Raw genomic sequence first — 16432 nt, forward strand, 5'->3', positions numbered from 1 at the left:
GGACGGGGAGGGCCTTCATGAAAGTGTGGTTAGAGGACCTTAGGGCCCTTGTGGTATGATAACTTATAATTTCATTCTCCAGATAAGCAGATCCAAAGTATAATAGGCCCAATGAGCATGACAGGGCAAATTAAAGGGTGCCCTCTTGCACACTGCCAACTAGCGGAATGACTATAAATTGGAGCCACTTATGATCTAATAGGTAAATTACAAACAAATCTGGCTGATGCATCCAAGATTACCTGAAACAGTGAGAAATAAGAGTCTGTCATGCTTGCATACCAAGCATTCCCATAGTCCAGGCGACTGATAATAATAGCCTGGACAATGGTCTGGTGCCAATACAAAGCCACCCATCTTAAGAACTTATGCAAAAGACGGAGTAGCATAGAAAATGCCACTAACTGTAGCAACTTGCTCTTTCATGGATAAATCCTTATCAATGAAAAAGCCCAGATTCCTAGCAATAGTCTTAGGAGTTGAAGCAGTACCCAGATTGGAAGGCCACCACAAGCTAGATCAGATGCAATCAGTATTTCTGAAAATAATCACCTCAGTCTTAACTTCATTGAGCTTGAGACAATGATCTTGCATTCAAACTGACACCTCTGCAAGGCACTCCACGAAATCAGTCTTGTAGTTTCAGTCTTTTCAGCAATTGACACTACTAGCTCATGTTATCTGCATAAGAAAGTATATTGAAACCTTTAGATCAAACAGTAATGCCAAAGGTGCCATATACCTATTTATCATATATATATTGCATTCGTCCCTGCCACCTCGATCGTCGCTCCTCCTGTGGTGTCCCAGCATTCACTGCTGGGACATCAGCACAGGCTCCCCGGCAATCCTGGTGCTGCTTTCATTCTAAACATAGCATGAAAGCAGCGCCAGGATTGGTCTGAGCAGCTCGGACTGCCGCTCAGAAACAGCAGTGCAGTTTCTCCAGCCCAGCTGTTAAACACAGCCAGGCTGGAGAAACCTAAGAGCGCATGTGTGTTTGGCCGGCCTGAGACAGCCGGCCAAACACAAAGAGCACTTAGGTGCATACTCTCACCTCCTCCCCCCTTCCACCTCTCGTGGCCTTGCCCCGCCCCTACCTGCACTGCTGGCTGTGCCAGAAGCAGAAAAATAAAATTATAATAAACTATTCTTTTATTTTTCTGCTTCTGGCTCAGAGGAGCCACCCCTGTAAAAGAGCTGTTTACATAGTATGATCCACTCAAAACCCTGCTTGCATAATATCTGGAATTTTTTTATCCTCCAAGTATTGTAAGAGCTGTAAAAGTTTTAAAATTCCTATGCCAAGAATAGTAATAGAGAAATAGGGCGATAGTCTGAAATCTCCATAGGGTTAGGCCGAAGTTTTTGCAGTAAAGGAATGACCAAAGCGTTCTTCCATTCATCAGGAAACATAGCTGATTACAAAGAAAAGTCAAAAACTCTATTCAGGTGTTAAGTAATTTGGCAATAGTCAATAAAACAGAAAGAGGGCAAGGATCATCAAGAGATCCTGACTTAATGCTAGCCATGGCCTTTTCAACCCCAGAGGTTCTTAAGGTAGCAAAAGCATTCAGAGTAGCCACAGATATGAGATGTGATGAAGACCAAACTTCTCAGTCAGAGTTAGGGCTAAGTTGAACAGCAAACTCTGGATAGATCTTTGTGATTTTAGTTCTAAAAAAAAAAAAAGCTATATGGACGCATAACAAATACTATTCAACAGAGTCTTGCTCAAAGGCCACCTGGCGTGCAAATGTCTTCACTAGCTTAAAAAGAGCCCTGGAGGAATTCTTATTCTCCTCAATCCTGTGCATAAAATATTCTCTGTGGCCTTGATGTATTAATTTATGATAACTATTAAATTTGTCTTTTAAAGTATTTCCATCTACTACTTGATTTTTGCGATTTCCTTTCTGTTCTTTTACATCCCCTTTTGCGGATGCGTAACTCTGGGCAGTACCAGCTATTTGTGGTAGAGCGATTGGGTGTTTTGCTAGTTCTAAAAGGGGCTAAGATGATAATAGCCCTACCCATGGCCAAATAAGTATTGTAGAGGAGATTGTATAGTCCTGTCAGATTTTAGAATGTACCTAATTGACATCCTTCAGTCGTTTCCAAACTATGTTATTTGGATAGTTATTACCATAAATATTTTTATTGCTTCCTGGCTAAATAATTGAAATCACATTTACTTGGGCTTGGTTCGGCATAGTGTAATTTTCAATAAAAATATATATATTATAAATAGTTACGGGGTCTTTCAGTCAGCCCTCCTCATTCATGGGTCTACTGTACTAACATTCACATTATGCTTACGCCCAACAAAACACTCTCCAAAGGGTCAGCCCACTTCAACCATTTGGCTTACCTGACTGTGACCAACAGCATTTTGCTCTTGAGCAATTTGCACACATTAAGTAGTTCCCTTCAGAGTCAAGGACGAGTGGTGCAGTGCGTCTTTCACAATACAAAAAATACATCAAATTTCTTTTTTATACATTTAGACATTGCTTGTTTTACAAAGACGAGAGACCGGCAGCTTCCCCAACACTGATATCAGGCCACTTGTTTATTGGGTGCCTTTATGCAAAAACCATTCAGAAACAAAATAAGGATTGGCATACACAAAAGGTCAGTAATGAACACCAAACCTGTTGGCTTTGCCAGTGCCTGTTTTCAGATTGATTTTCTTTTCTGCAATCAGCATATCCACAGCATGGATACTGGAAAGATTTCGATAATGTAATCAGTTGTCTAAAGCATCACTGCTCACTCCTAGCATGCAATAGGAATAAGTATGCAACAATGCCTATGATATTGGTCCGTATTTTTGTAAGCCAAATTGATCCTGCATGTGTCTGTTGACTGTCTGGCCCTGAGATGTTACATCCCATTACTGGATGTTGAGGAGGTGGCAGCTGGACCAGTGGCTGATTATGGTGATATGGAAGGTGATGATGAGGCAGATGATGAGGAAGCAGCTGACTCTAGAACAGAGTTGATCCACCAATAGTTCCATTGAATTACTGGTAGGTGTTAAGTGTTTTGCATGTGAACTGTACTCCTGTCTGCCTTGTGACATAGCTCCTCCTGGTGTGTGCTATCAGTGGAGGTTTTAAGTGCAGGTATCCCTCTGTGTGGGTTTTGGGGGTAAACATATTGGCCATCAGGGGAGGTCTTATGTCAGAGCAATTTATACTATGCTGTTGTCTAGCATTACATCTGCAAAGGACTGCCCATGTTGTATGTTTCCTGTACTGCTATATCAACTGCAGTAGGACTGCCAAACACAGTAGTGTTATCAGTTTTGCTACTTATCCTCAATCTACACACTAGACGAATATAATATGGTACATTACATTTACTGACATTGGAACTTGCCTTTAGTAGGCTAATGTCAGCTGTGAGGGATGGACCATTGGGAATGCATGTATGGTAAATGTGGATCTGCCATGGTAATATGTGCTGACATTTCACTTGCCAATTTGCAATCCCCCCTTCTGTCCATCTTCCAGATTTTTAATGGTAAATGGCTTAACTGTACTTACATGTTGTGATACTGAAAATCTTACTTGTTACAATGAAGGCAGTTAAGCAGTAGCTGTGCTCAATGGTGTTTATTGTGATACACAAGTGCATTGGGCGATGAGTGGTGTCGTGGTGGATGTAATCATCAGAGGTGTTGGCCCAGCTATGGGAAGTCCTGGTCCAGTATCCAAGGGGCCATGGGAAAATGGAGACATGACAGTGGATAGTCAACAGGGTGTCTCAGTGGCATACAAGGGGTAATGTTCAGGAGAGGGTCACTTCCTGGCAATGGTTTTGGTCTTGGCATCAGGTCCTGCAGGATGTCTGGATGGACAACCTCGTTTGCGTGGGGATTCCTCAGTTACAGAGGGGAGGGTGATGGTGGTCTCCGGGTCCTCTGACAGGGCCTCTATTCCACTATCTGCAGCAGAAATGGATAGCTCGGTTGGTATATGGTTAGTGGAAGGGGCCTGTTGGTGGGTGGAGCATGCACGTAGGATGGTAGTTAGTTCCTCCAGCACCCCTGCAATGGAGGCCTTGGTGGCACTGTGAGCCTGCCACTAATGCATAACCTCCTGGTGGTATTCCCTCTGTAGCCTCTGGTTCTCCTGCAAGGTTGAAAGGATCTGGTCCATCTTGTCCTGGGATTGCTGGTATGCTCGCAGGACTTGGGAGATGGCCTCCTGGACAGTATTTTCCCTTGGGGGCCCCATCCCTTGGCTGGCAGGTGCCCTCCCACTGCCCCTGGACAGTGTGCCCACTCCCAGTTACACCAGGAGCTTCATCGTCTTGGGTGTGAGGGGTTGTACTGTGGGGCACACTGCTGATTGAACAGTCTTTGGAACACAGGTTTGGGGACGAGGGGTTGGCTGTGGTGTTGTTGCCACTGGGGTAGGGGAATCAGATGTGGGCAGCTGGTGGTGGTGGACTGACCAGTTGTCCCAGATGGGTCAGGTAAGTCATCAATGCCCAGACATCCACTGGGCCCTTCATCCTGGGCAGGGCTGGCTGTCTCTGGCATTCTCTGCAGGGTGGCAGTGGCAGGGGTACCTGTGGATGGAGAGGGAGAGAGTTACATTGTGGAGGTGTACTTGCTCGTATCATAGTCTGATGCATACAGTGGCTTGACTTGCTTCCCAGTGATGGCAATGACAGATGCTGCACTGCAGACATTGTTTGTGGGTGATGGATTGTGACATTGTTTCAATGTTCCATTGAGGGATGTGGATAGTGGATAGCATTGCTGTCATTGCCATGTATTAGCACGCAGTCGAAGCATCCAGTATGTGCTGCATGTGCGATGGTTTTATGTGCAGGTGTTCCACTGTGAGGTGAGAATGGCATCTTTTCATGTGTAGGGAGTGATGCATTGTGGGAGTTGTGGTGCTTGCCATTGTGAGTGCTATCCACGCACTAGGGAGGGACTGTGTGGGGACAGTGGGATTCGGGTGATGTGACATGCAGGGGAGAGGCATCAGGTGATTGGGGGGGCAGACTTGTGAGATGGGGTGGAATGAGGGGTGAAAGGGTTATAGGAATGCATGCTGTACAGGAGTTGTTGGTGCCAGGGGAGTGTTGGTGACTTACCAGAGTCCATTCCTCCGGTTATTCCAGTGAGGCCCTCTGGATGCATGATGTCCAAGACCTTTTCCTCCCATGACGTGAACTCTTGGGGAGGAGCTGGGGGCCCACCACCACTCTTGTTGATGACAATCTGCTGTTGTGATGCCATGGAACGCACCTTCCCCCTGAGGTCGTGCCACCTCTTCCTGATGTCCTCCCTTGTGTGTGGATGGGCACTCACTGAGTTGACCCTGTCAACGATCCTCCACCATAACTCCATTTTTCTGTCTTTGGATGTTTACTGGACCTGTGCTCCCAACAGTTGTGGCTCTACCCTGACGGTTTCATCGACCATGATCCTCAACTCTTTGTCTGTGAATCGTGGGTGCTTTTGAGGGGACATGGTGGTAGTGAAGTGGTTTGGGGAGGGGTTTTGTGCACAAGGGTGGCATGTTTGGGGCATCATGGAGTGTATGGGGTGCTTAGTTTTGTGTGCTGGTGTGTTGTGGTGTTTGTGAGCAGTTGAGATGTGTGTATGGTGTTGATGGTGCAGTTGTGTGGTGTGTGCTGAGTGTGAAGTGTATAAGTGCCTATGGTGTATCAGTGGTTAGTAATGAGTTTGTGCGTCCTCGCTGTCTGTCTGTGGTTGTATTTGCAAAGGATTTTGGGTTGTGTGGGTGTGTGTTTTATAGTGGTGTGTGTGTATTGTGGTTATGTGTGTCAGGTGTGGGGTATTCATAGTGTCCGATGTTGTGTTGGGTTCTGGTGGAGGTGATATTTTTACCACAGCGGTTCTCACCGCTGTGCTGATTTGAGGGCCGTAATATGGAGGGTGGGATGTTGTTGGCATGGCAGGGCTAGTGGTGGGACTGCCTCTCTCCCACCCTTGGTCGGCCTGGGGGTGTTGGATTAGTGGGTGTTTTTGGGCGGTCTTCACTATGTGACTCGTAATTCGGCGGTCGGGATACCGCCATCACTGGCAGTCTTTTGGCGGCCACCACCACGGCGGTCTTCAGTAAAGACCGCCAAACCTGTAATGAGGGTCAGAGTCTGAAATGAAGTCTCTTGACTATTGGAAGCCAGTGCAGGTTTGCCAGAGGCTTAGTTACAGACTGGTAATAGGGGATATTCAACAGTATACACGCAGCAGCATTCTGAATAACTTGGAGTCTTTGTGCAACTGTCTTGGGGCTACCCAAGCAGAGGGCATTCCCATAGTCAAGTCATGAGACCAATGAACGTGAAGTGATGGGCATTTATTTCAAATGGCTGTGTTCAAAAGGTGCTTCTGAGTTCAAGCAGCAGTGCTCTTGAGTTTTTCACATTGTTCCATTCACAATGGCATTTCACAAGATGTGTTTTTCTCACACTTATTATGACTTTGAGTTTGTACCTATTAAATAGTGTAATATCCATTACAGGTTACTGCTGGATGGGTAGCACTTCAAAATTCCCCCAATTTCTTCAAACTACCCTGTAATTTAGCAGGGCTATAAGATACCAGCACTGTGTCACTGCTATAATGTGACCCCAATTTAGATCAGTGGTTTTTAATTGACTGTCAAACTAAGTACAAATGAACTATGAATAAGTTAACAAGTGTGTGGTAACGTGAGTAAGAACGATCAGAACTAGAATGTGGAATATTGGTTAGGCAACACGGGGATTGGAATGTGGGAATGGGACAGAGTTGGCAGTTGGCAGCGGAGTTTGCTCTGATCTGTCGGTGCCACTTCCTTTGTATAAATACTCAATAAATATGGCCACAGAGTTCCGGATTCTTGTCTTACCTTTAAACTCAACATTGGCGACGAGCGGGAGCCTTCACAGTCTGATTTCAGCGGCACCGAGTACATTGGTTCATTGTCGATCGACGACCGGAATGACGTCGGAATTGTATTGCGCATCGTATAATACGCGCTACTTTTAAGTTTTTGAAGAACCTTTCTGAGTTCTTCTGCTTCTCCCGAGGACGTCTTGTTAAGCGTTAACAACCACCGGCTCCACGAGAAACTGCAATTTGACGCGTTCCAACATCTAGAACGTGTCAAGGAAAATGGCGGAGGCCATTTTTAAAGAATTGAATCACTGACAACTGCAATTGTATACACTACCTATGCTGGATGTCAACTAGAACTTGTCAGGAAGCCATTCTGGAAGAATTTCTTGTTACTATGCAACGGAACCCATCGACTGTTATAGATATTTTGTAACTTTGGCATTTTGACAGGAATCTTAGTTTATAACAACAGCATTTATAATTAATGTGTGAATCATAGTCCGTTGCTTTGATTCACATCGAAATATTTTCTTTTTTTCTTTTCACTTTTTGAGACTTTGGTGGAAAATTGAGTACTACTGTAACGCTATTTTATAACGCCAGTATGTCGAGTATCCAACCACCACCATTTTTTCTTGCGGAACCTGGTGAACCTCCTATTCAATGGGAACTATGGATAGACTTATTTGAAGCTTACGTGGAGGTTTTAGAGTATGGGTACTCAAAGTACGGCCTCATGCGGCCCCCTTAACCTTTACATGCGGCCCCCTGGGCAACAGGAGTACAGGGTTGTTCACTCAATTCAGCTCTAATGATATAAAGATCATAAGTAGAGGCAATCATTTATTTCAAGGTTAACTGGTGTTAAGGAAAGGAAGTAACCATGGAGTCCTGAGCTTCACTTTAGAAGCACGTTCATTTTTAAAGACATCTTGCAGCAAAAGCGTAAAAATATAACTGTCACTTCAAAATTCAGAAATTGTGTTAACAAGCAGTCCATTTCACCTAAGTATAATTTATTGTATCAGTGCAATGAGAAGTATTAATTTAAATGTGATAGTTTTCAAACATGAATTTAGAAACATTCATTTTTACCCCTACCATGACAAATTTGCCAAGAGGGAATTAAACAAGCAAGTCAGATGTTATGTATACTTTTTGAGTGGCCTGGGTTCCTATTATAAATGAACAATATTATAGTTTACTAAATTAAACACAGGAGCAGCTTTGTACGGTGCAGACCCTGATTTCAAAGAACTCATATGTGATAATGAAGAAAAAGGAGGGGAAGTGAAATTAAGCAATTGCCTAGGATCTCCTAATTTGGAAAATTGGGGAACCCAACATTAATCCCATGTTTTCTAGTTCCATATTGCTCAAATTAGCCACTAGATGCATATCCTTCGCTTCGCCAACCGATACTTAACTGTCAATACTCCCAACCCTCTCGCCCAACCTCCATTCCGCTGGCATTGATGCGGCCCTCTGGAACATCACAGACCAAACTTTTTGGCCCTTGGGAAATTTTTTGCGAGTACCCATGTTTTAGAGGATCAGGAATGTTCTCCTGAAAGACATTTGGCTTTACTGGAACATAGGTTGGGCGCTATTGTCCTAAGAGAATTTAAGAACCTAGCACCAATCGAAAATGTTGGAAATGTCAATGTTTATGATCTTGCTAAGAAGCAGCTTCAGGAACGATATGGCAGGAAGATAAATGTAGTATTGTAATGCTACAAATTTTATTCTAGGTCACAACAGGACGAAGAATCAATTGACCAATTTGTAGCTGCTCTTAGAGGTTTAGCTGTTACTTGCAATTTTGAACAAATCTCTTATGACCAAGTTTTGCGGGATCAGATTTTAATGAAAACAAAGTCTCAAAAAATTCAGGAGAAATTATGGTCATGTGGAAGTGACTTGTCTTTAAAACATGCAATTGATGTGGCACATACAATGGAAGTATCTGAGAAATGTATTCAGTCTCTGAGAAAGAATATGAATGATTCTGAGCATAGTGTAGTTGATGTTAGCGCCATAACTAAGGACTCGAAAAATGTTGAAAGGAAAATTGAATGGAAAAAAATACTACAAAGTATTGTTACAGATGTGGTGCTGCCGACCACTTGGCAAATTCTAGGAAGTGTCCAGCACTTATTAAGTTGTGCAATTTGTATAAAAAAATGGGACAGTTTAGTAAAGTGTGTAAGAGTAATTTGAAGGGGGTTAGTTACGTTTCGAAGCAAGAAGATGTTGATTGTGCCAGAATGCAAGAAGTTGTTTTGAGTGTTTTACCTGATGGTGACGAAATTCCTCTGGATCGGTCTTCTGGATTACCTACTTGTAACTTGTGCATGGATGGCATTGTGGTTACCGCCATGGTTGATTCATGTGCGTGGTTTACGATCATGTGTTTGAGTAAGTTTAGAAGCTTGTGGCCTGGCAGAGAGCTAATATCTTCTGATGTAAATCCTGGAAGTTACACTGGTCACAAAATCCCTATAGTTGGTTATACCAACGTACACATTGTGTTTGGGCGTAACCAGTGCAAAGGCAAACTGTATGTAGCTGAAAGGGGCCAAACAATATTAGGATGGCCACACATAAAGGAATTAGGGATTAAGATTGATCCTACAAAACCTTATCCTGTGTATGCAGTATTGGAGCAAGGTGTCCATGCAGAGTTGCAGTATGACAAGTTAGATGAGTGGTTCCCTACAGTATTTTCGAAATCTTTGGGTAAATTGAAAGGATTTAAACACAAAATTATATTACAAGAAAATGCAAGCCCCGTAAGGCATACATTTCGCAATATTCCTGTGAATTATAGATCTAAATTAAAGGAATTGTTGAAGGATTTATGTGACAAAAATATAATTGAGTTCTGACTCGATATCTCCAGTAGTTTTATCTCTTAAGAGTAATGGAGAGCTCAGATTATGGGGGTCATTCTGACCCTGGCGGCCGGTGACCGCCAGGGTCACCGACTACGGGAGCACCGCCAACAGGCTGGCGGTGCTCCCAAGGGCATTCTGACCGCGGCGGTTCAGCCGCGGCCAGAAAGGGTAAACCGGCGGTCTCCCGCCGGTTTACCACTGCCCTACAGAATCCTCCATGGCGGCGGAGCGCGCTCCGCCGCCATGTGGATTCTGACACCCCCTACCGCCATCCTGTTCCTGGCGGGTCTCCCGCCAGGAACAGGATGGCGGTAGGGGGTGCCGCGGGGCCCCCGTAAGAGGGCCCCGCAAAGTATTTCAGTGTCTGCAAAGCAGACACTGAAATACGCGACGGGTGCCACTGCACCCGTTGCACACTTCCCACTACGCCGGCTCCATTCGGAGCCGGCGTCCTCGTGGGAAGGGTGTTTCCCGCTGGGCTGGCGGGCGGCCTTCTGGCGGCCGCCCGCCAGCCCAGCGGGAAACACAGAATGGCCGCCGCGGTCTTTTGACCGCGGTGCGGTCATTCGGCGGTTCCCGCCAGGCGGGCGGCTCCTGCCGCCCGCCGGGGTCTGAATGACCCCCTATGTGTTGACCTAAGACCTTTGAATGAGGTGATTTGGGTTGATACCTTTCCATTACCAAATTTGCAGGAATTGGTGTCATCTGTGTGTCAAGCTTCAATCTTTTCCACCATTGACTTGTCTGGTGCATACCATCAGAACATTATACTGCATTTGTAACAACTGAAGGTGCATTCCAATACAAAAGGATGCCTTTTGGCCTTGCTAGTGCATCTGCGGTCTTCCAAAGGGAGATGAGTAAGATTTACAGTCATGTGAGTAATGCCAAGGCGTTCCAAGATGACATATTGATATATGGCAAGGACAAGCTGGAGCATGATAAAGTCCTCAAGAAGGTTTTAACATTACTTTGCAAGAATGGCTTAACTGTGAGGAAAGACAAGTGTAGGTTTGGTCACTCTCAGGTGGAATATTTAGGACATGTTATTTCCTCTGAGGGAATTCGTCCTAAAGTAAGTCATGTGAAAGTTATTGTTGATGCTCCTGAACCAGAATGTAAGGAGCAACTGATGTCATTCTTGGGTCTCACTTATTTATTTATATGTAGTGTGGTTAGTTTTACGTATCCTTTGCGCATTAGCTTTCAGGCTTTAGGCCTTTGTGCACTTTGCCCTGGATATATTTTATTCATTTGCTTGCAGCTTAGAGCCTCTGTGCACTTTGCTCTAAATACTTTTTATTAGGCTTCGTACTGTTATTTTTCAAATAGCCAGTTCTACGGTCTTGTTTTATATTCATATCACACTGTTTAGCCTACTTCAGCACTGGAGTTCTCCATAACACATTCCTGTTCACTCTGTGCTTCAGTCAAGGATACAGTCTGGTACATTGCTGATAGACGTGGTAGGAGTTTAGTCTTTGGCATTTCTGCGTAGGGACATTTTGTGATCATGCTGACATGTTAGTTATAAAAACACTTCCTTGTCCCAATACACGGGAGAGGGAGATTCCAACCAGGGAACCACAACTAGACGCTGACTGCCTCGTTGCAGATGCTGAACCAAGATCACAGGCCTTTGCTCAGGTATGAGGGCTGATGTCTCCCCAGTGATTCAGAAAGGCAAGTTAGAAGCTTAACATGCTGTGCTCGAAATAGAACAAGCAGAGGGAGAGTAGAAACTATTAGACACCATGATAGCTTTGTTCTTATGTTTTACTCTCCTGGTGACTATTTCAATCCTACTGTGTTGAATGGTTCTGGTTATTGCGGCTCACGCCTTATTATCTAAAATGCAGTTGTTTTATTAAAACATTATATAAAACTTATACTGCCTTTGTCATTTGTATATGAGATCATACTGTAAATGAGAGAGTTGGTGTGGATCTGAGTGACCACGACTTCCCTGAGAAGTTCTAAAGATGTCATGCGCTCGGCTGCCCAATCATCTCTTCCCCGTGGGAGAAATGAGGCACTGCTAGTTAGCCGGAGCAAAAACAGGATTTAGGGTGACAGAGTTCCTTACACGTGGGTCAGACTCAGTCCCCCACACCGTTATCGATCCTGCTGCCTAGAAATCCAGTTGTCTCATTTAGGATAATGAGAGCCCATGCGACATGGCACCGCCAACGATTGGTCAGGCTCTAATTTTTAGGTCCGGCTGACTCTCTCGGTCTCATATATATATTGACTCCTTGGTTCCGTAAGCGGAGACGTCCGTGGGGCTGAGGATTTCCGCTGCCACGGGATAGGCATCCTATTACTTAGTGGTTGGTTGTTCAAGCTTGAACTTTGAAAGGAAAACCCCAATATTGGTGTGCCTTCTCTGACCTGGTGCTGTTTTTATAAATGGCGAATCCTAATGTAGTGAATATAGCGCCTAATATGCGACACCCGCTCACAGGACATCTGATAGCACATGGACTGACGGTCCAGGGGGGTCCGATCACTTTTGTGGTGGACGCCCATGCAGCCTATAGAACAGAACTTTTTTATTCTGGGGTCGTATTTCCACCTGTAGATGGGGGTACAAACACTTTTCACGAATATACTGTTGCGAATGTCCCTGGACAATACAGGGCTTATGCATACTTAGAGATACATTTATCTTATCAAGAACACTATAATTGGCTTGATGGCGCCCTCCCACACACTGTAGCACAAGTAAGGTTAGGTCCACTGAGTAATGATGGTCCGACCTGGCCTTTATTGGCTACTTACACACCATATCCTGCGGTTGCTAATTTGGCAGTGGCTGACGTGCGTCGTTTATATATAGACTTAGCAACTACATACAGAAGACTGGTTCAGTTTGTAATGCAGGCATTAAATACTAATGCAGCGCGTGCTGCTCCAGCGCACCCACAAGCAGTGGTTCTGGGTATTAATCCGGCCACTGTACACTCAGTTATGGGTAAAGTGCCGGCTAAGCGTGAGGAAACTCCATTTTGGCTGGCGCAAAAAATTAATACGCTGGAAGCAGTATTTCCCCATACGGGACCTCAGGATAAACATAGAATTTTGACGATGTGTTTGCCGTATGGGATGGTTCCTACTGTGGATCATTGTAATACCTGGGGCACGGTGTTTGCCGCGCTCTACACTACGGCACACGGTACACCGACATTGGCTAATTTACCGGCGGTACTTAAACAAATTCAAGATGAATATGGGGCTGCCCCTGCCTTAGATTTGGGCATGCAGTTGATGGGCTATTTTGCCGCAGTTTCTTCTATTATTTTGAGTAATCTCAAGGGAGAGGCAGTAGCACTAGCAGTGCGAATGCGTCTTCGGGATGTTCCGCAGATTAATCAAGAGCGGGAACTCCCGAGAATAATAGCAGAAACATATTCTAGTATTGGTCGCGATAGCCTAGGGGCTAGACCACAAAAACCCCAATTACAAAAATAATAAAGAAAATGCTAAACAACAGCAACCTGAGGGGACTAAAAAGCGCTGGGAAAAGAAACAACAGCAAACACCTAAGAAAGATGGGGGACAGTCTCCGCAACCGGAGAGCCCGCAGAATAGGTATAATCTCAGGAATAGGGATAATTTGAAAACGCCTGATAGATATCAATATACTGATACACGCCAATCTCGTTCCTTTCAGGACTCCTCGGACAAGAGAAGTGAGAGAGGTGGGCGGTCAGAGCGGAGAAATGAGTACGTGAAACCGAGACAGGTATCACAACACTCAACAGAGGTTTCTGTTAAACAGGAAGAGAAACCACTCCAACAAAAGCAACAATTTAAAAAGAAGAAAGTGGCAGCTGTCTCAGTTAGACATGCCGCTCAAGAAGAGAGTTCTCTTGACGAACAAGACATGGGCGTTGGCACTGCTAGACAGCGCGGCAGAGGTCACAATAGTTCGCCGGAGTCGTCTAGAGCATCTGGAGGTGAAAGCAACTGATGACTTCATACAAGTCGAAACGGCGGATATGCGAGTCTCTGATCCTGATAGAGTATATAAAGTAACTCTGCGATTAGAAGGGGACATTGACCGCATTGTACACGCCATCTTTTGGGACCATGTGGTAAAATCATATGATGTTCTGCTGGCCGAACAAGATTGGCCACCTGACTTTGTACGCCACTGTCCGGTTGGGGAGGAGGTTATTACACCTTCATTCTCACCACTTGTTCCGAGAGAACTAGCGGTGTCCTATAGTAAATCATGGGCTCTAGCACAAGCCCCCGCCCTATATAGAAATAACATGGGGTGGGATAGACAATCACCTTATCATGTAATTCCAATAAAGGGCGAACCTCAGCCGCAGCCGCAGTATCCTATCAAATTTGAGGCCAGGGCATCGGTTAGGAAAATTCTTACACAATTGGAGTACCAGGGTGTAATTGAACCCTGTGTCTCGCCGATGAATAATCCCTTATTTCCAGTTGCTAAACCGGACCATTCATATAGGATAGTGGTGGATTACAGACACTTAAATGGACATACACGCATATATGCAATACAGAATTCACATAGCGCAGCGCTTATGAATAATATTGTGCGTAAAAAATACAAAACAACATTAGATATCTCTAATGGATTTTTCTGCCAAAATTACGCGCCCGAAAGTCGGGACTATACCAGTTTCAGTGCGTTTGGCTCTCAGAAAAAGTTTTGTCGTTTGCCTAAGAATAGCCCAGGACTATTTTCGGCTCGTGTGACTGAAATTCTGCACGAGTTGGACCCTGAGGCGTTATCATATGTTGATGATATATATTTGACAGATGATGAGATTATGCAACATCTAAGGTTGTGGGGTTTGCTGAAATTGGCTATAAGTTAAATTTTATGAAATCAAAGACTGCCTTCCTCAGCGTCATTTTCCTGGGATATGAGTTGTCGAATGAGCCACATTTTTGGGAGAAATGTGCTCAATTGCAGACTCCTAATACGGTTCGGAAGCTCCAGTCATTGTTGGGGTTTCTGAATTTTGGCAGAACTTACATTCCTGATTATGCTACGCGTATAAAACCCTTATACGAATTGATTCACCCAAATTTTTCTAGCAGATTTTGGACGATTGAGCATACACATATTCTTTGAGATTTGCAAACTGATCTCTTAGCGGTAAAGCGTTTACACACACGGGACAATAAAATGCATCTGGTCATCAGGGTTATACCTGTTGCCGTTGGATTTACTTATGTCACCTTTAATGAGGGTGAGACAGTCCCGATAGCATACAAGTCTCACCTGTATTCGGCTGCAGAACTACGTTTTGCACAAACAGAGAAAATTCTCACTGCAGTACAGATGGCTGTTATTAAAGAACGACCTCTTGCCCAGGGCCAACGCATTGTTCTCGTTTCCCCAATTCCAGCCTTAGAGGCTGTTACAAAAGCGAGTGTTCCTAATTCGAAAGCTTTACACCTGCGATGGATACAATGGGCTACGTCTTTGACAGCCACTGATTTAGATTACATATTTGACCCTAAACTGCAGACTCAAGAATTTCTTCAATATGAAATGGAATACCCAGTTTCTGCTGGCACATTGCCTATTGACCAATATCAGGTGGTCATGTATACCGATGGCTCTGCGCAGCCAGCGGTTGGGACTAAACAACAGTATTCTGCTGCATGTGCGGTGGTGAGCAGCACTATGGAGGGGGAAGTGTTCTGCCCCCGACATACTTATACTCAAACCTTGGGAGATTGTACAGCACAGCTGGCTGAGCTCAAAGCTCTATTGTTAGCATTGGAGCACGCAGATCCGGCGACTTTAACATTGCTGGTCTGTGACTCCTACTACTGTGTTCAGTCTTTCAATGAATATTTACACAATTGGAAGTTGAATGGGTTCAGAAATTCTAAAGGCAAAACCATTAAACACAAATTGCTGTGGGGGAAGGTTGCGAATCTGAAGGAAAAGCTTCCTAAAGTCCATGTTGTACATACACTTGGACACCAGCGCGTTGGTATACACGTTGCTGGGAATACTTTGGCTGATGAAGCCGCGAAGTCGGCAGTGGCTGTCGCCACTGTGGCCGCAGTGACTCGTTCGAGTTCCAAACCAGACACAGAGATTTCGGCTGCCATAAGGGCTACGGCTCATGGCACGCCCTTTCCTAAGGGATTTCCTTCTAAATATAGTTACTGCTTGAGTAGTGCGCTAAATGCTGTTGTTAATATTCCAAGCATTGGTGTACCTTGAAATGCCCAATAAAATTGAGAGACCTCGATTAATTTCTGCAGCACATGAGGGGGCGGCATCTGCACATGCTGGTGTGGCTGCCACGATTTCACTTTTACAGGCTCGTTACTGGTGGCCTGGTCTCTATAAAGAGACAAAGCAGTATGTCCTTTGTTGTGACGTTTGTCAACAAATTAAAGCTTCGTCAGCTAGACGCCCGCAGCAGACGCCCCTTCTGATTTCAAATAAACCTTTCCAGTGTGTGTACTTGGATCATTGTGGTCCGCTGACACCAGATAGTGCATACAAATATATTTTGGTTGCTGTAGATTCGTGCTCCAGATTTGTGTGGGTCTGACCACAACGCTCGGCTGACGCTCAAACTGTTATTAAAGATTTGCGCATCTTTGTCGATATATTTGCAGTTGCGACTTTTCATTCGGACCAGGGCCCTGC

General features: G+C 44.7%; 1 protein-coding gene across 1 annotated transcript in view; it reads right to left on the minus strand.

Annotated features, from left to right (window-relative positions):
* PAICS (phosphoribosylaminoimidazole carboxylase and phosphoribosylaminoimidazolesuccinocarboxamide synthase) overlaps window positions 1–16432 on the minus strand; it is a 408935-nt gene that overhangs the window by 169195 nt on the left and 223308 nt on the right. The gene's annotated exons all lie outside the window — the stretch shown is intronic.

Source organism: Pleurodeles waltl, chromosome 1_2 (assembly GCF_031143425.1).
Source record: "Pleurodeles waltl isolate 20211129_DDA chromosome 1_2, aPleWal1.hap1.20221129, whole genome shotgun sequence".
In the NCBI taxonomy this organism is placed as follows: Eukaryota; Metazoa; Chordata; class Amphibia; order Caudata; family Salamandridae; genus Pleurodeles; species Pleurodeles waltl.